Genomic DNA, 17,107 nt, shown 5'->3' on the forward strand with positions numbered 1-17,107 from the left:
CAATGGTGAATCATAGGTGTTGGTGGCTTGGTCACATATAGCAAAACTGCAAGCAGTTGGCTTGCAGTTTTGGTGGCTTGGTCACATATAGCAAAACTGCAAGCAGTTGGCTTCTTAGGAGAAAAAAACATAGTTGCATTGTTTCCACCTTTGCATCATTATTGTTTTGAATAAAGGCTGTTACTAACCATGATAAAACAACTACGTGTTTATACTAGCTATTATGGTTGCAACCAATTATCATCGATAGAAGAGGTCAAAATTAGTGCGTTGGGCTATCATACACGATCGTATCCAAAGAGCCTATAGCAAGGCCCGATTTCCGCACAGGATAAAACTCATAACAAGTGTTGTAGTTTAGGAGATAATTGCTAGCATAGCCTTGCAAACATGGTGGAAAACACATGCTCTTAAACACATAGCCATGGAGTACACATGTACACATGAGCATGGAGTAAGAGACATGGATCAAGAACAAGATAAAGATACAAGCAAGACATCATAGTGTATTTCATTTCATGTCCAATTTTCCTACCGTAGAGAGGCTTTATATAGCCATCCAACCATGTGACTCTTGGGATACTCATGTGACTATTGGGCTCCCATAACCTCCACAAGATCCTAACTCCCCACTAGCCCTCTTGTAACCACTTCTTAATATGACATCTTTAATGATCAAAACTCCCATAACTCATCATTAGCCTAAGCTAATGCTAGTAATGCTAGGGGGTGTTCACACCAGTCACAACACCTCTCTTTCCCTTTGTTTAATTGGGAGTGTACTATCTCCTATCAATGCCAAGTACATCATAAAAATCTGTGAATAAGTGGCTGCTCAAGCCATTTTAAGTTATATAATATAATCATATAGAACCACATAAACCTGATGGTAGACCAAGGAGATGGTGGGAAGATGATTTCCTTCAATTCATTGAAGAATCCACAAGCATATGCCGATGAAGAATCTCGTCCATGGGTACTCAAGTGTGTTACCATCTGTGTTGGTAAAGCTTCATCTCTAGAAGTCCATCTCCGAGAGTTCGAAAAGTTTGCTTCCGCTTCGGGTGTCCACAAAGTGAGTCCTCCCTTGGGTCCCAAAATTGCAACACCCAACAAGTAACTGCATTCTAGAAATCATTACATCATTTTCTTATGCTTTCAACATTTTCATTTTGGTTTAAATTTTGTTTTTCTTGGACTTACAGGCGACTCGGTAGAGACCTCATGGGCCTCTCCTCTGGCCCTCATGCCTCATTCTTGGACTTACAGGTGACTCGGTAAGGACCTCGTTGGGCCTCTCCTTTAGCCCTCATGCCTCATTCTTGGACTTACATGTGCGACTCGATAGGGACCTTGTTGGGCTTCTCCTCTGGTTCTCATGCCTCATTCTTGGACTTACAAGTGACACGGTAGAGACCTCTCTAGGCCTCTCCTCTGGCCCTCATGCCACCTTCTTTTTAATGTTTTTATTCATACAATATTTCAAGGCAACGTACAACAATTGATGTATTTGCAATTGGCAAATCACTCACACCATCTATGTCCATTAGGTCGCCCACCCCGAGTTTCCCACCACGAGGTGGAGGATGCGTTCTATTTAGATGAGCTGGATCATCAAAGCCAGCAGGTCGTATGCCATACGTGTGCTTCTTTTAATGTGCTCATGAAATCCTTTAGACTTTTAATTACATTCTTAACTTGCTTATGTGATTTGGATTTGTGCAAGGCATGCAAAACTCCCTTGAACTCATTCTCCAAGTGATAGTGCACAATACGAATTTTGGTGATCCCTTGCATTACAGGGCTTACACAAATAGAATTGATAATATTTAGTGTGGTGATCCTTGTTGTGACACAACTTACACTTTTTTCCCATTTTTAGTGTTTGATTTGATTTAATCCCCCACAACTAGTGCAAGACCAAGCGTGCTCCCAACAAGTAGAGATTAGTGTAATACCAAGGTTCTTGCTGTTCACACGCAAGGCTGTTTGATCTTTAACTTTTAGTATTCATCTTGTAAGTAAACCTCTTGCTTATGTGACTCTCATTTAACCTCCATTGATTCTTCAAATAATCGAGGAACGATAGACTTCAGTAAGATCTCCAAAAGAACCTTGAAGAACATACATACACTACAACTTACACATCACTCGTTAATTTTGTAGCACATTGATTTATGTTTGTAATTTTTGAGGCTCTTTGATCTTAGAGCATATGCCCTAAATTTCATAGCAAGAAGGACCTATCAAAAGGTAGCTACATCTGCTTCTCATTGTATTGTATTTGATGAAGGAGACCTTGGGCGGCATAAGTTAGCCAAGTAGGTAATGGAACCAGAACTAGTCTACAAAGGGTAGGATGAGCTTGCCCTTCTAGTAGAGGTAGCACGTGTGGCGATGGTAGTAGTCCCTGGTGGGAATGTACTCCATGAATTGGCCCCTCTTCAGCGTTGTCTGGGTGCGCTTGTAGAACCAGGGCTTGTACTCGTTGATCTTGTTGCCCTTCTTCTTGGCCTCCACCGTGGAAGCGTACTGGCCTGTCATGTATATGGCCTTCGATGGCTTTATCCTCAAAATTTAGCATAAGCACTAATTATGAGCTACATTAGTTGTAATTAGGCTTATCATTATCTTTAATTAAGCTTATCCTCTGCACATAATGAGTGGTTGCCAAGGGATGCATTGGTTCTCTCCTATGTCTCTCAACCATTTCACAAATCCTCTTAGAGAAAGAAAGCTAGAGGACTTCAAGGCATCGAAGGACACTAGCGGAATTGAATATACACGCAGAGTGGGCAAAATCAACGTTGTAACTGACACTTTGAAATTTGGGGAAAAATCAGAATACATCCAGCTCGGGTAAAATTTCTCAAATCCTAGTTGTCCTTGGGGGTTTTTTAAGGTGTTGAACATGCTGGTGGTCTTGATTTTTCGATTGGTAGCGTGAAGAGGGAGATCTAGGCCTTTACCCTTCTCTCCATTGAGGTTTTCCTAACTCTGTTAATCCTTGATTAAAAGTGTGTTAATCCAAGTACTAATAGCTTAACCTCTCCTTCATTCATTGCTATTCCACTTTCTCAAAGCATTTGGATCAAGTGTGAGTACACCTATCCCAATTGACTACTCAAAGTTGCCTACATTTTTTCTTGGGATTAGTGAGTGATTAGAGATCTTAATCTTGATTAGCATCCAAATCTCTGCCAAATCTTGTCTAAATCATTGTAAGGGAGTAGACACTCCTGAGATACGACTATAAATCTTAGTAAAACCCTCCTCATTGAGCCATGGCTACCCAAAATCTTAGTTAATAGATTTAGTGGTGAAGGATTTCATTCATGGCAAACAAAAGTCATGTATCTACTCATGAAAAAGGAGCTTTGGGGGGTAGTGAATGGAGATGAACTCAATGAAGGGAGTAAGGCTGAGGTCAAAGCATGGATAAAGAAAGATAGAAAAGCCATAGCTATCACTGGGTTAAGTCTTGGGGATAATATCATTTATCACATCAGTAAACAAAGAGCATGTCAAAGAAGCCTGGGAGGAGCTAGAGAAAGTGTTTGGAGCTAGGGGAAAAAAGAGGGAAATTTTTGAGAAATAAATCTAAAAATTTACTTCTATGGGACTGATATAAAGTTCAAAGACTCATTTGTGGAGCATGTAGGCAAGATGTAGGCAAGATGAAGAATATTATGATGCAACTTGCACGTATCAAGGCACCCATGCATGAGAAAGCGGTCTTAATCAAAAGCATGCCTCAAAAGTTTTCTTCAGTGGTAACAACTCTTACTAATCTTCCAAATCTTACTCTTAAAGGTGTTGAATCCTCCTTGTTTTGAAGAGGATAAGAAACTAAAAGGTACACAACAAAGCTCAACGAGACTGCTTCCTTTACCAAATCCAATGTCAAATGTATCCATTATGTAAGGATGGGGCATGTAATGGCCCAATGTCATCGTCAAAACAAGCCAAGCTCGTATGTGAGATCCATGTGGCAAGGTAGGTCAGAAGACTGTTGGTGGTCAAAGGAAAAGAACAATCCCATGTAATGGTGGAAGCAACTCTTGATGATGCTCTAAAAGAACATCTTTTCTAGATATGATGATTTCTATGATTATGTTCTATGTCTATGATCATATTATGTCCCATGTCATGTTGATGTAATCACCTCTAGCCCATCGATGATGTAGGCTAAGTGAATGCATATGTGTCTCCATCAAATGGGGGGCAAAGAATGCCATGTGATGTCATGTTATGTATGTGCATCATAATCTTGGAATGAGACCCATTTGGACACCAAGGGGGGTGTTGAAATGCGGTGCCCCATCATGTCTTGTATGGGTCACATGTATGTAGGAGTAAGGTAGATGGAACCTAGGATGTTATGGGGCACATGTTTTATATGGGGCACATGTATGTAGAAGTAAGGTAGATGGAACCTAGGATGTTATGAAATTGGAATAGATGCAAGATAAGGTTATTTGGGCATGTGAATGGATGCATGTAAAAGGTGGTCAATGGTCAAAAAGTAGGCACATGGAAAGTGTAAGGGTACACAAGGAATGCGAGCATTTATGAACACATGGATGGCACAAGTGTGCATAGAACATGTGTATGTGAGCTCTATGAGAGTTACATACATACATGGATGGCACAAGTGTGCATAGAACATGTGCATGTGAGCTCTATGAGAGTTACATACATACATACTATGCATAGAACATGTGCATGTGAGCTCTATGAGAGTTACATACATACAGTATGTATGTATGTAACTCTCATAGAGCTCACATGCACATGTTCTATGCACAGTTGTGCCATCCATGTGTTCATAAATGCGTGCAAGTATGTATGTATGCAACTCTCATAGAGCTCACATGCACATGTTCTATGCACACTTGTGCCATCCATGTGTTCATAAATGCTCGCATTCCTTGTGTACCCTTATACTTTCCATGTGCCTACTTTTTTACCATTGAACCACCTTTTACATGCATCCATTCACATGCCCAAATAACCTTATCTTGCATCCATTCCAATTTCATAACATCCTAGGTTCCATCCACCTTACTTTTACATACATGTGCCCCATAACATCCTAGGTTCCATCTACCTTACTCCTACATACATGTGCCCCATAAAAGACATGACGGGGCACCACATTTCAACACCCCCCTTGGTGTCCAAATGGGTCTCATTCCAAGATTATGATGCACATACATAACATGACATCACATGGCATTCTTTGCCCCCCATTTTGGAGACACATATACATTCACTTTTAGCCTACATCATCAATGGCTAGAGGTGATTACATCAACATGACATGGGACATAATATGATCATAGACATAGAACATATCTAGAAATCATCATTTCTAACACTCAAACATCACTTCATTTTTAACACTAAGTACTTTGCTGATATATGGTGGTGTTACACTAGTGAAGTAGAGGACCACCAAGGAAGCCACATTGGAGTAGGAGATGCGAGCTCTTCCAACTACAATATACCTACATGTACATCACAAGTTTCAACAGTACTAAATATTTATAATTAGTACTTAAACTTATCTTGTTTTTGTTTCACATGTCATAAACCATTATAAAATAAATCAGTCTCAGAGAAGGCCACATTGGCACGGCCTCCTTTGTGAGGCAATTGTTAAAAAGAAAATGAAGGTGTTAGTGTTGGTGGTGATGAGTTGATGATAATGGTGCAATAATGCCAATTATTTGTAAAGAAAAATGGTCGTAGGGAGGCCGCATCGACGCAGCCTCTCCACGGCCATTTTTCATCAGGAAAAATATGGACTCACAAAAAGGCCCTCTAAGAAAATATTAAAAAAAGAATGGGCTAGCCAATGAGAGAGTTGGGATTCCAGATCCATATAATATGAATCTTTTTGAATCTTCTACCACCAAATCTTATAAAATTAAGCTAGTGGAATATAATATTGGGACCAAATATTAAAGAAACTAAAGAAATGTCAAATGTGCCTTGTTGTGCTCACAATAAAATATTATAGTGTTAGAGTAGTGAATGTTCCTTCTCAATCACGAATTTTATTCCCTCTTTCACTTTTCATGCTTTGATTTTTCCTTTTTCAATTTCCCTCCTTTTCTTCTCTACGAAATTCGATTTTATCATATTTCATGCTTCCTTGCTTTGTTTCTCATAAAAATTTATTGTAAGCATCCTCTCTAATATATCTATCTTATGGTGAACTTTTATCTCATTTGGACATAATCTCTTTGAGATATTGCCAATTTCTCATTGCATTCTTGAAGGTGGTTTTTCTTCTTTGTTATTTAAGGAAAAAATTTAGAGATAGGTTTCTCTTTAGTATGTTCATGTTCTGGTTCCTTTAAATAGAAGCTCAATAAGATAATGCTAATTTATCATGGTATTCATTTAAGTTAGTCCTTCTTCTTTTGTTTTTTTTGAAAAAAAATTTATAGGTTTCATCCTCTCTTGTATGTTGTTCTTGTCCTATGGAGACTAATTCAAAATCTTTGTTGTGCAATTTTTGAAGCTTTAGTGTTGGTCTGCAATTTTTTAAGTTTGGGAAAGGAAAAGGTAATAAGCAAGTTTCCTTCTCTTTTTTTTAAATTAAATTTTGTTAATATTTAAATGGTAAGTTTTTGATTTTGTGTTTTATTGGTAATCTTGATAATGTAATATATTGAATTTTTTCTCTTCGCTCTTTGCAAGTTTTGAATCTCTGAGTTTTGTTAGTTTGGAGACTGCTTAGGACTCTGGGAAAAAGGTAATAATCATATTTCATGCGTCCTTGGTTTATCTCTCATAAAAGTTTATTGTAAGCATCCTCTCTAATATATGTCTATCGTATCGTAAACTTTTATCTCATTTGGACATAATATCTTTGAGATATTGTTGATTTCTCATTGCGTTCTTGAAGGTAGTCTTTCTTCTTTGTTCTTTAAGGAAAAAAATTACAGATAGGTTTCTCTTTAGTATGTTCATATTCAGGTAAAACATTTTCTCCTTTGAATAGAAGCTCAATGAGATAATGCTAATTTATCATGGTATTCATTTAAGTTAGTCCTTCTTCTCTTGTTTCTTTGGGAAAAAATTCACAAGTTGCATCCTCTACTATTGCCTCCTCTCCATTGTCTTCAACATCCTTGTTCTTCTCTTCAGCATCTTGTGCCATCTCAACCTCCTCTCCAGCCCACTATATGATAGGTTCCCTTTTCATCTATTGCCTCATTTTCCTCAACCACCACTAAATTATCTTCACCTCTATTATTCTTCTCTTTAGCATCTTGTGCCATCTCAGTCTCCTCTCTAGCCCCACCACTATATGACAAGTTCCCTTTTCCTTTATTGCATCTTTTTCCTCTCTTCAGCATCTTGTGCCATATCAGCCTCCTCTCAAGAAACCATTGTATGACAGGTTCCCTTTTCCTTTGTTGCCTCCTCTCAAGCAACCACCATATGACAGGTTCCCTTTTCCTTTGTTGCCTCCTCTCAAGCAACCACTATATGACAGGTTCCTTTTTCCTTTGTTGCATTAGAAATATACTCTCTAGAGTCCCAAAGTGTCCTTCACAAATAGATAGCTTCAAAGCATAGTCTTAAAACCTCTCAGAACTAAGTAGCCGCTCTCAACTGACCATTGGCTAACAATAAACTCTCTTGGCTTCTCCAGATAAGTCAGATTCTCACTGTTACCTGCTTCTGAATTCTCTTGGCTTATTCTAGTCCAAAATTGATCCTCCAATGTCCTCTACAATCCTCCAGCATCCGTGGATCTCATAGCTTAACTCCCTTGACTTTCTTGATTATTTTGTCAACCCTCTTTCGACCCTTCTTAATCTTCCTCTTGTAGAGTTCTGCCTGCAAAGGTTTATCTAACATAGAAACTTCTCCAAAAGTCCTCAGACTTCTACAATCCCTCAAGCACTTCTAAGCCCAAACAAGAGATCCCCTTATAGGCTCTTTACCGAGACTACTGCAAGCCCAAACAAGAGATCCCCTTATAGGCTCTTTACCGAGACTACTGCAAGCCCACAGCTCCCTCTAAATGGATTGTTTCCACCCAACTAGCCAAACTGACTTGGCTGACACAGATTCTCTCTCCTTTGAGTCAGATTGCACCACAAGAACCTCCAAACACTTAAACAAAACCAAAACCCAGCCTTAGAATCAATCTGCTGACCACTAATGTCAGAATCCTACCACACAGAATCCCTGTACGACAACAAGCATTTTGACAGCTAATAGATGTCCTCAAACAACTGTCAGCAGGCAGCTGTGCCCTAGAAACCCTGTAAGACAACAAGTCTTCTAACAATTATCCTAAAACAGACCTTAAACCATCAGTTGTGCCCTAGAATCACTTACTATCAACTCAAATTGGTCAGCACAAGATCTCTACACAACTTGTTGCTGACTATTCTGATATCTTGTTGACAATGGTTGATCCCTACATAGGTTAACTATCCCAGCACAGACTCAACCAGACTTCAATAGAATTCCATCCAGGTAATACTGATTGGCCCAAACAAATTAAAGACTTTTCAATTCCACACAACTTGATTCTCTGTGTTTTTTTAAGAAGATTGTACAACACGCAACAAACGCTAAGACTTGAGCAGATGAGAGAAGAAAAACAACAATAGACTAAAAGAGCTCTCACACAAATGACCACAAAAGAAACCAAATATATATTCTCAATTCCAACAAGATCATCAACAACTATATAATCTATAGCAACTATAAGCATGTAACAATTGCTTATAGGCTTCAAATGGCTAATACAATCGAGAGATGCTTGTGAGAGCAATCCTTAAATCTGGTCCAAGTTCCAATAGTATTGCACTATGTGAGGTTCTGGGACACAATCTCCCACACAGAACCCTCAACCACTCCTACAATCCCTTGCTCTGGACAGATCTAAGTCTTATCAACAATCATTCGTTGCCTTCTACTTAAAACAAGCCCACAAATAGCTAACCAGCTACACAACAATCTTCACAACCACAAACTTGCTCTCTTTCCCGTCTCTTTGTTAGCACCAAGCTCTCACAATGCTCTCTCTTGCAAAAACACGCTTACCACTAGACCTTTTGTGCAACTAGGCTCTATCTCCATGCAGCCCATTACACTGTGGATAGTAAGGGGTTGAAAACCTGTGTGTGATATGCAACTTTTGCATAAGCTCTCATAGAATCTGGCCCTCTGAAACTAGGTCCTTGATTTGTCAACAAATCCAAGGGCATACCAAATCTTACACAGATATCCTCAAAGACAAACCTGGCCACTTCTTTAGGAGTAATATTTTTCACACATCTAGCCTTAGCCCATCTGGTTAAGTAGTCCACACCACTTAAGATGTAGGTCTTACCCCTAGCAATTGTGGATAAAGGACCAATTTTATCTAAACCCCACTTCTAAAAATATCCATAAGAAACAATGGTTTTCCTTAACTTATGATGCAACACCCTCCTTCCTTGCTTTTGACATGGTTCACAGCCTCTACACCAATGGTAAACATCCTTTCTCAAACGGGGCCACACATATTAACCTATAGTTAAGATCTTTCTCAAAGTTAACTTCAAGGCAAAGTGCCCTCCACCACAGACCCCTTCATGACATGAAGCCATTACGGCAAAGATATTTTCTTTGGTTGGAAACCTTCTCAGAATCAAATCCTTTCCCTTCATGTAAAGTTAATCATTTACGACACTGTACTGTAGAGCCCTTCTTATGAAACCATATCTTTGTTTTCTAGATACGCTTGAAGGCACTAGACTTGTGTGCAAAAACTCTTCAACTTCTTGAAGGCACTAGACCTGTGTGCAAAAACTCTTCAACTTCTTGTAAACTCTCCCTTCCAACATAACTAGAATGGGTTACAATCATAGCACATGCATCCAAATCCTTTCATAACCCCCCTTTTGCTAATGTATTTGCAGCTTGGTTTTGTTCCCTCCACATGTTGAATATATACCTCTTGAAATCTTTGCAGAATCTTATTTGAAAGCACTACTCCTTTAACTTGGGATTCTTGGCCTTCTAGTAGACAGTTTGAAGTTATCTAATTACCAGTAAGCTGTCTCCTTTGATAACAAGCCTGCTAATTCCTCTCTTAAGATAATGTTAAAGCCCATATTCTAAAGTGGCATACTCAGCTTCATTGCTCGTTTGCACTTGCAGCTTAATCCCTTCTTTTGACATACTACTGTACCTTTTGGATCCAACAAACTACCCCTCCACCACTGGCTACCCCTGAGCTTCTCTTAAAAGATCCATAAAAAAATAGAGTAAAAGCATTGGATAGATCTGCTTCAAGGTCTTTCTACCTGGGTACCTTCTTCTTCATTCACTGACTCTTCCCTCAATACCAAAGGATTCTGTCTATATGTTAGAATATCTACCACCAATGTGGCTCTTGTGCTATCCTCCACTATACACGTGAACTGAAACTCTTGCAGCTCAACCAACCATTTAGACAATCTCTTGGATGGAAGATCTAAATCAAATGAGGAACTAAAGTCCTCAAAACGATCTACAAATCTATCAAATACATCCGATAGACTATGCTTCAATTTCTATATATTCTCCCAAATAGCATCTGAGGATTCACCTTTCTTGAAATGCTACACCAGAGCTCCTTTAACATCTTCACATGCTTGCCCCTGATGTGGCTGACCCCTCCAAGTCTGGAGACACCTTTTTGCATCCCCTTTGAACAACATGGACATCAGTATCAATTTGTCCTCATCTATGTCCTTTCCAAATGTGAAATCTGCTAGCTCCATCCCAGCTAAAAAGTCCTATGGATCATCATTAGTATGTCCACAGAACATGAGATAAGACATCATTGTAGCCATCTCAACAGCTGACACTTCCTAGCTTCTACCAACAATAGTTTGAAAGGTGCCTTGAAATCCCTTCTCAGTGGGGGCACCAAAACAATGATGGCTTTGGGAGATATTGCTTCTATAGATCCATCCAAAGCACACCACTATGAGAGGAGACTATCACAAACACTTCAGCTGAGCAAAAACAACACTAGAGGGCATCAGCACACCTAGCTGTGGTCGTTAGCTTTCCCAATTGAATACTTCAGTACCCTCCCAACTTCCTAAGCGATCCAGCTACTTACTCAAGTTGTCCTCTAAGGTCAGCGCCCACTACCAATACCTCTGATATTTTACCTAACAACTTCTCCTAACCACATCGGATGTCCAGCTGACTGCAGAATTGCTGAGATTTTACCTTCGAAGTCCTCTCTTTGTTTCTTATCAAAATCTACTCTCTAGAGTCTCAACGTGTCCTCCATAGTCAAATAGCTTCAAATCCTAGTCTTAAAGCCTCTCAAAACTAAGTAGCTACTCTAAGATGACCACTGGCTACCCTAGACAAGTCAAATTCTCATTGTTACTTGTCTAGCTACCCCAAATAAGTTAGATTCTCACTTTTCCTGTTTCTGAATTCTGATGGCTTACTTGAGTCCAAAATTGATCCTCTAATGTCCTCTATAATCCTCTAGCGTCCGCGGACCTCGTAGAGCGACACTCTCTTCACCTTCTTGATTGTCCTGCCAACCCTCTTCTAACCCTTTCTTGATCTTCCTCCTGCAGAGTACTGTCTCCGAAGGCTTATTTGACACAAAAACTTCTCCAAACGTCCTCAGACTTCTACATTCCCTCAAGCACTTCTAATCCCGAGATACAATTTTTTTTACCTTTTATGGGCTACCACACCTCCAAGAAGGAACTCAATGCATTCACCTTTGGAAAGAGCAATAGAACACAACTATCGTAGGGCACTTACCAATGCTTTGAGCTCATGTCCCTTGAGGTCTCCAAGCTCACTTGAGAAGCTCCAATCCTCCAAGCTCCACCTCCACGCTATCACCGTACAGTCGCTCACACCACCACACAAGGCAATCACTCTCTCTCACTCCTCCACACAAGCATACAAACATACAAGTATAGAGAAGGCACATGTGCTAGAGTACTCTCTCTCAAGATAAAAGCAAGAACTCTCATAGCACAAAGGGGGATTGTGCCCATTCATTATGGGAAAATGTTTTATATACAATTGGCCCTTATTCACACTTGGACACACAAAACTTACTTAACTAAGGCCTTGGATGGCCAATATCTCATAATGCACAACTTTTATAGTGCCTTTGCATGACACTTATTAATGTCCTCAAATGGAGGAGAATGTGATGAGATGTGAATGGATGTGATGTGATGTAAATGGATGAGAATAAGATGTGATGTAAATGGATGAGAATAAGATGTGATGATATGTGAATGGGTGTGATGAGATGTGAATGAATGGATGGATGTGCATGAATGTGATGAGATGTGAATGGATGAGATGTGATGTGATAGATGTGAATGTGAATGTGAATGAATGGATGGATGTGGATGAATGTGATGAGATGTGATATGGATAGATGTGGATGTGATGTAATGTGGATGGAATGAATGTGATGTGATGTGGATAGATGAATGCATGTGATGTGATATGGATAGATGTGGATGTGATGTAATGTGGATGGAATGAATGTGATGATGTGATGTGGATGTGATGTAATGTGGATGGAATGAATGTGATGTGATGTGGATAGATGTGGATGTGATGTAATGTGGATGGAATGAATGTGATGTGATGTGGATGGAATGAATGTGATGTGATGTGGATGTGATGTAATGTGGATGGAATGAATGTGATGTGATGTGGATGAATGTGAACGAGATGTGATAAGATGAGGATGGATGTGACGAGATGTGAATGAATGTGATGTGATGTAAATGGATGTGAATGGGAGCGATGAGATGTCAATGGGAGCGATGAGATGTGAATGGATGTGAATGTGATGTGATAATATATGAATGGATGTGGTGAGATGTGGTGAGATGTGAATGTGATGTGATGAGATGTGATGTGGATCTGGTTAGATATGAATGGATGAGATATGATGTGGATAGATGAGATGTGATGTGATGTGGACCTGGATAGATGTGAATGGATGTGAAGTGATGTGGACCTGGATAGATGAGATGTGATGTGATGTGGACCTGGATAGATGTGATGTGATGTGGACCTAGATAGATGTGAATGGATGAGATGTGATGTGGATTTGGTTAGATATGAATGGATGAGATATGATGTGGATAGATGAGATGTGATGTGATGTGGATCTAGGTAGATGTGAATGGATGTGAAGTAATGTAAATAGATGTGAACGTGATATGATGATATGTGGATATGATGTGGATCTGAATGAATGTAGATGGATGTGATGTGATATGAATGGATGAGATATGATGTGGATATGAATGTAGATGGATGTGATGTGATATGAATGTAGATGGATGTGATGTGATATGAATGGATGAGATGTGATGTGGATCTGGTTAGATATGAATGGATGAGATATGATGTGGATAGATGAGATGTGGATAGATGAGATAAGATGTGGATAGATGAGATGTGATGTGATGTGGATCTGGGTAGATGTGAATGGATGTGAAGTGACGTAAATAGATGTGAACGTAATGTGATGATATATGGATGTGATGTGGATCTAAATGAATGTAGATGGATGTAATGTGATATGAATGGATGAGATGTGATGGGGATATGTTGTGACATGGATAGATGTGATGTGGTCCTGGATAGATGTGAAAGGATGAGATTTGATGTGGATAGATATGACATGGTGTGATGAGGATAGATGTGATGCGATGTAATATGATGTGATTGGAATAAGCAATGTGAATTGATGTAGAAGAATGTGGAATAACGAGAAATGATGTGGAACAATGTGGAAATGTAACGCCTCCGCTACGGCTGCGTCTTCCTCAAGCCGCCATAGCCTAGGCGTGGAGAAGAAGAGAGGGTGGAAGTCGGTTCACCTCCCAACCATATAATGACGAGTTAGGGTTTCTCGTTGGGTTTTATACCAAAACCCTGGCCTGTGTCCACACCTCCTAGCCCGGCCGCCCATCTTACTTAAGAGCCGTGCTAACTTAGATGTGTACACACATGGACCAAACCCTAACGCCCATTAACCCCTGAACCCCGCTAGCACTAATAATACTCTCGAGACTCCGAAAGCTATTAACTTATGCTAGGGTTCGACTTCCGTAGGACCATAGTCCTGACATTACTCCCCCCTTCGAAAAGAGTTTTCGTCCTCGAAAACAAAAGTGGGGAAACGTTTCCTCATCACACTAATGTTTTCCCAAGTGGAGCCTTCCTCTGGACGGTCCTTCCACTTGATAAGAGCTTGTTTCCGAACTTGGTGGCGAGTACGTAACATGTGATAATCCAATACTCTTTCTGGTTCATGAGGCAGTATTGGGGGTTCCACATATTCTACCAAGAAAGAATCATCCACCGGCCTTTCATGACCCATAAGGCGTTTCCTCAAACGGCTTACGTGAAAGATGGGATGAACCTTGGAATGTGCTGGTAACTCAAGTTTATAGGCTACTGGGCCCACCTTCTTGAGTATCTTAAACGGTCCACAAAATCGGGGCGACAATTTTGGTACGGGACCCGTTTTTAAACTGATGGAGTTTTCTGGTACCTTCAGAAACACCCAATCACCTTCTTGAAAGTGAAGTGGCCTACGTTTCTGGTCCGCAAACTTCTTGTAACGATCTTGCGCTTGACGAACATTTAATCGTGCAAGGCGCAACATATCCATATGGTCTTGGATAAAATCCTTAACCTGACTGATTTTCTCATTCGCCAGTCCCACCGACACTGGTGAACGTGGCTGAAAACCATACATCAACATGAAAGGGCTAAAGCCTGTCGAGACATGCTTTGCACTATTGTAAGCAAACTCAAGAATAGGCAAATAAGACTCCCAATCAGATTGTTTTTTGCTGACATATGCCCGAAGCATATCTTCCAGCACTTGATTAACCCGTTCAGTCTGACCATCTGTCTGCGGATGATCAGCTGTACTAAGGTTCAACATAGTACCCAACTTACTGAATACTGCTCGCCAAAAATGGCTGTTAAACTTGCGATCGCGATCACTGACAATATTGGATGGTAAGCCATAAAGTCGGTAAACATTCTCCACGAAAAGGCGTCCCAATTCTGGAGTTGTAACTGTTTTCTTAGTAGGCACAAACCGACAAAGCTTGGTTAATCGATCCACGATTACCCAAATGGCATCATGTCCACGATTCGTTGTGGGCAAGCCCGTTATAAAATCCATAGAGATACTTTCCCACTTTCCGTCAGGAATCTCTAATGGATGCAGTAACCCGCCAGCTTTAAGACGTTCTGCTTTGTTCACTTGACACTTCTGACACTGCAGAACATAGTCAGTAACATCCTTGTGAAGTCCAGGCCAATAGAAATGCTTTCTTACGAGAGCATACGTTTTGCGAATGCCCGCATGACCTGCACTTGGACTATTATGACACTCAAAAAGAATTTGGCGCCTAGTGTCTAAGTCCAATGGAACACAAACTCTCCCCTTGTGGAGTAAGTATCCATCATCGATGGAAAAGTTTTTCCATCGCTGTAGTTCATCTTGTGATAAAGAAGAACCATGTGTGGAAGAACTGGAAACACTACCGTTTGAGTGAGAGGGACCCCTCATTTGAACATGATTCCACACCTTTGAGTATGTTGAATCCTGCTTGCATTTGCCTCGTAAAGATTCTAACAATTCGCTTTTCAACTCTGTGAATAGCAGCGAATTAATCTCCGGCATACGACTCAAAGCATCAGCTACAATATTGTAACGTCCTTTGCGATAGCGTAGCTTGCAATCATACTCCTGAAGGATCTCAGCCCATCTGGCCTTTCGACCCTGCAAATCTGTTTGGTTCATAAACCACTTTATGCTTTCGTGATCAAAAACAAGCTCGAATTGCGCACCATATAAGTAATGTCGCCATTTTCGTAAGGCATATATGATGGCAAAGAGCTCACGCTCATAAGCTGAGTAGTTTTGTTGAGCACGATTGAGCTTCTTGCTCTCATAGGCAACAGGATGACCACCTTGAATGAGAACCGCACCCACTGCCTTAGCACTGGCATCCGTTTCAATCACAAATGGTTTTTGAGGATCCACAATTGCCAAGATGGGAGCTGTAGCCAAAGCAACTTTAAGCTTATCAAAGCTACGTTGTTGCTCCTCACGCCATTGAAAGGTAATTGCCGCACCTTTCAATTGATCAGTCATGGGAGCGGCAATCTTTGCATAACCGTTCACATATTTGCGATAAAATCCTGCCATTCCCAAGAAGATTTGAAGTGAAGTGGCTACCACTGTAACGCCTCCGCTACGGCTGCGTCTTCCTCAAGCCGCCATAGCCTAGGCGTGGAGAAGAAGAGAGGGTGGAAGTCGGTTCACCTCCCAACCATATAAAGACGAGTTAGGGTTTCTCGTTGGGTTTTATACCAAAACCCTGGCCTGTGTCCACACCTCCTAGCCCGGCCGCCCATCTTACTTAAGAGCCGTGCTAACTTAGATGTGTACACACATGGACCAAACCCTAACGCCCATTAACCCCTGAACCCCGCTAGCACTAATAATACTCTCGAGACTCCGAAAGCTATTAACTTATGCTAGGGTTCGACTTCCGTAGGACCATAGTCCTGACATTACTCCCCCCTTCGAAAAGAGTTTTCGTCCACCAAGTTCTTTTCACCAAGAAGTTTGCGGACCAGAAACGTAGGCCACTTCACTTTCAAGAAGGTGATTGGGTGTTTCTGAAGGTACCAGAAAACTCCATCAGTTTAAAAACGGGTCCCGTACCAAAATTGTCGCCCCGATTTTGTGGACCGTTTAAGATACTCAAGAAGGTGGGCCCAGTAGCCTATAAACTTGAGTTACCAGCACATTCCAAGGTTCATCCCATCTTTCACGTAAGCCGTTTGAGGAAACGCCTTATGGGTCATGAAAGGCCGGTGGATGATTCTTTCTTGGTAGAATATGTGGAACCCCCAATACTGCCTCATGAACCAGAAAGAGTATTGGATTATCACATGTTACGTACTCGCCACCAAGTTCGGAAACAAGCTCTTATCAAGTGGAAGGACCGTCCAGAGGAAGGCTCCACTTGGGAAAACATTAGTGTGA

The sequence above is a fragment of the Cibotium barometz genome, chromosome 35 (assembly GCF_041138505.1).
Source record: "Cibotium barometz isolate CiBa-2024 chromosome 35, ASM4113850v1, whole genome shotgun sequence".
NCBI classification, from domain to species: Eukaryota; Viridiplantae; Streptophyta; class Polypodiopsida; order Cyatheales; family Cibotiaceae; genus Cibotium; species Cibotium barometz.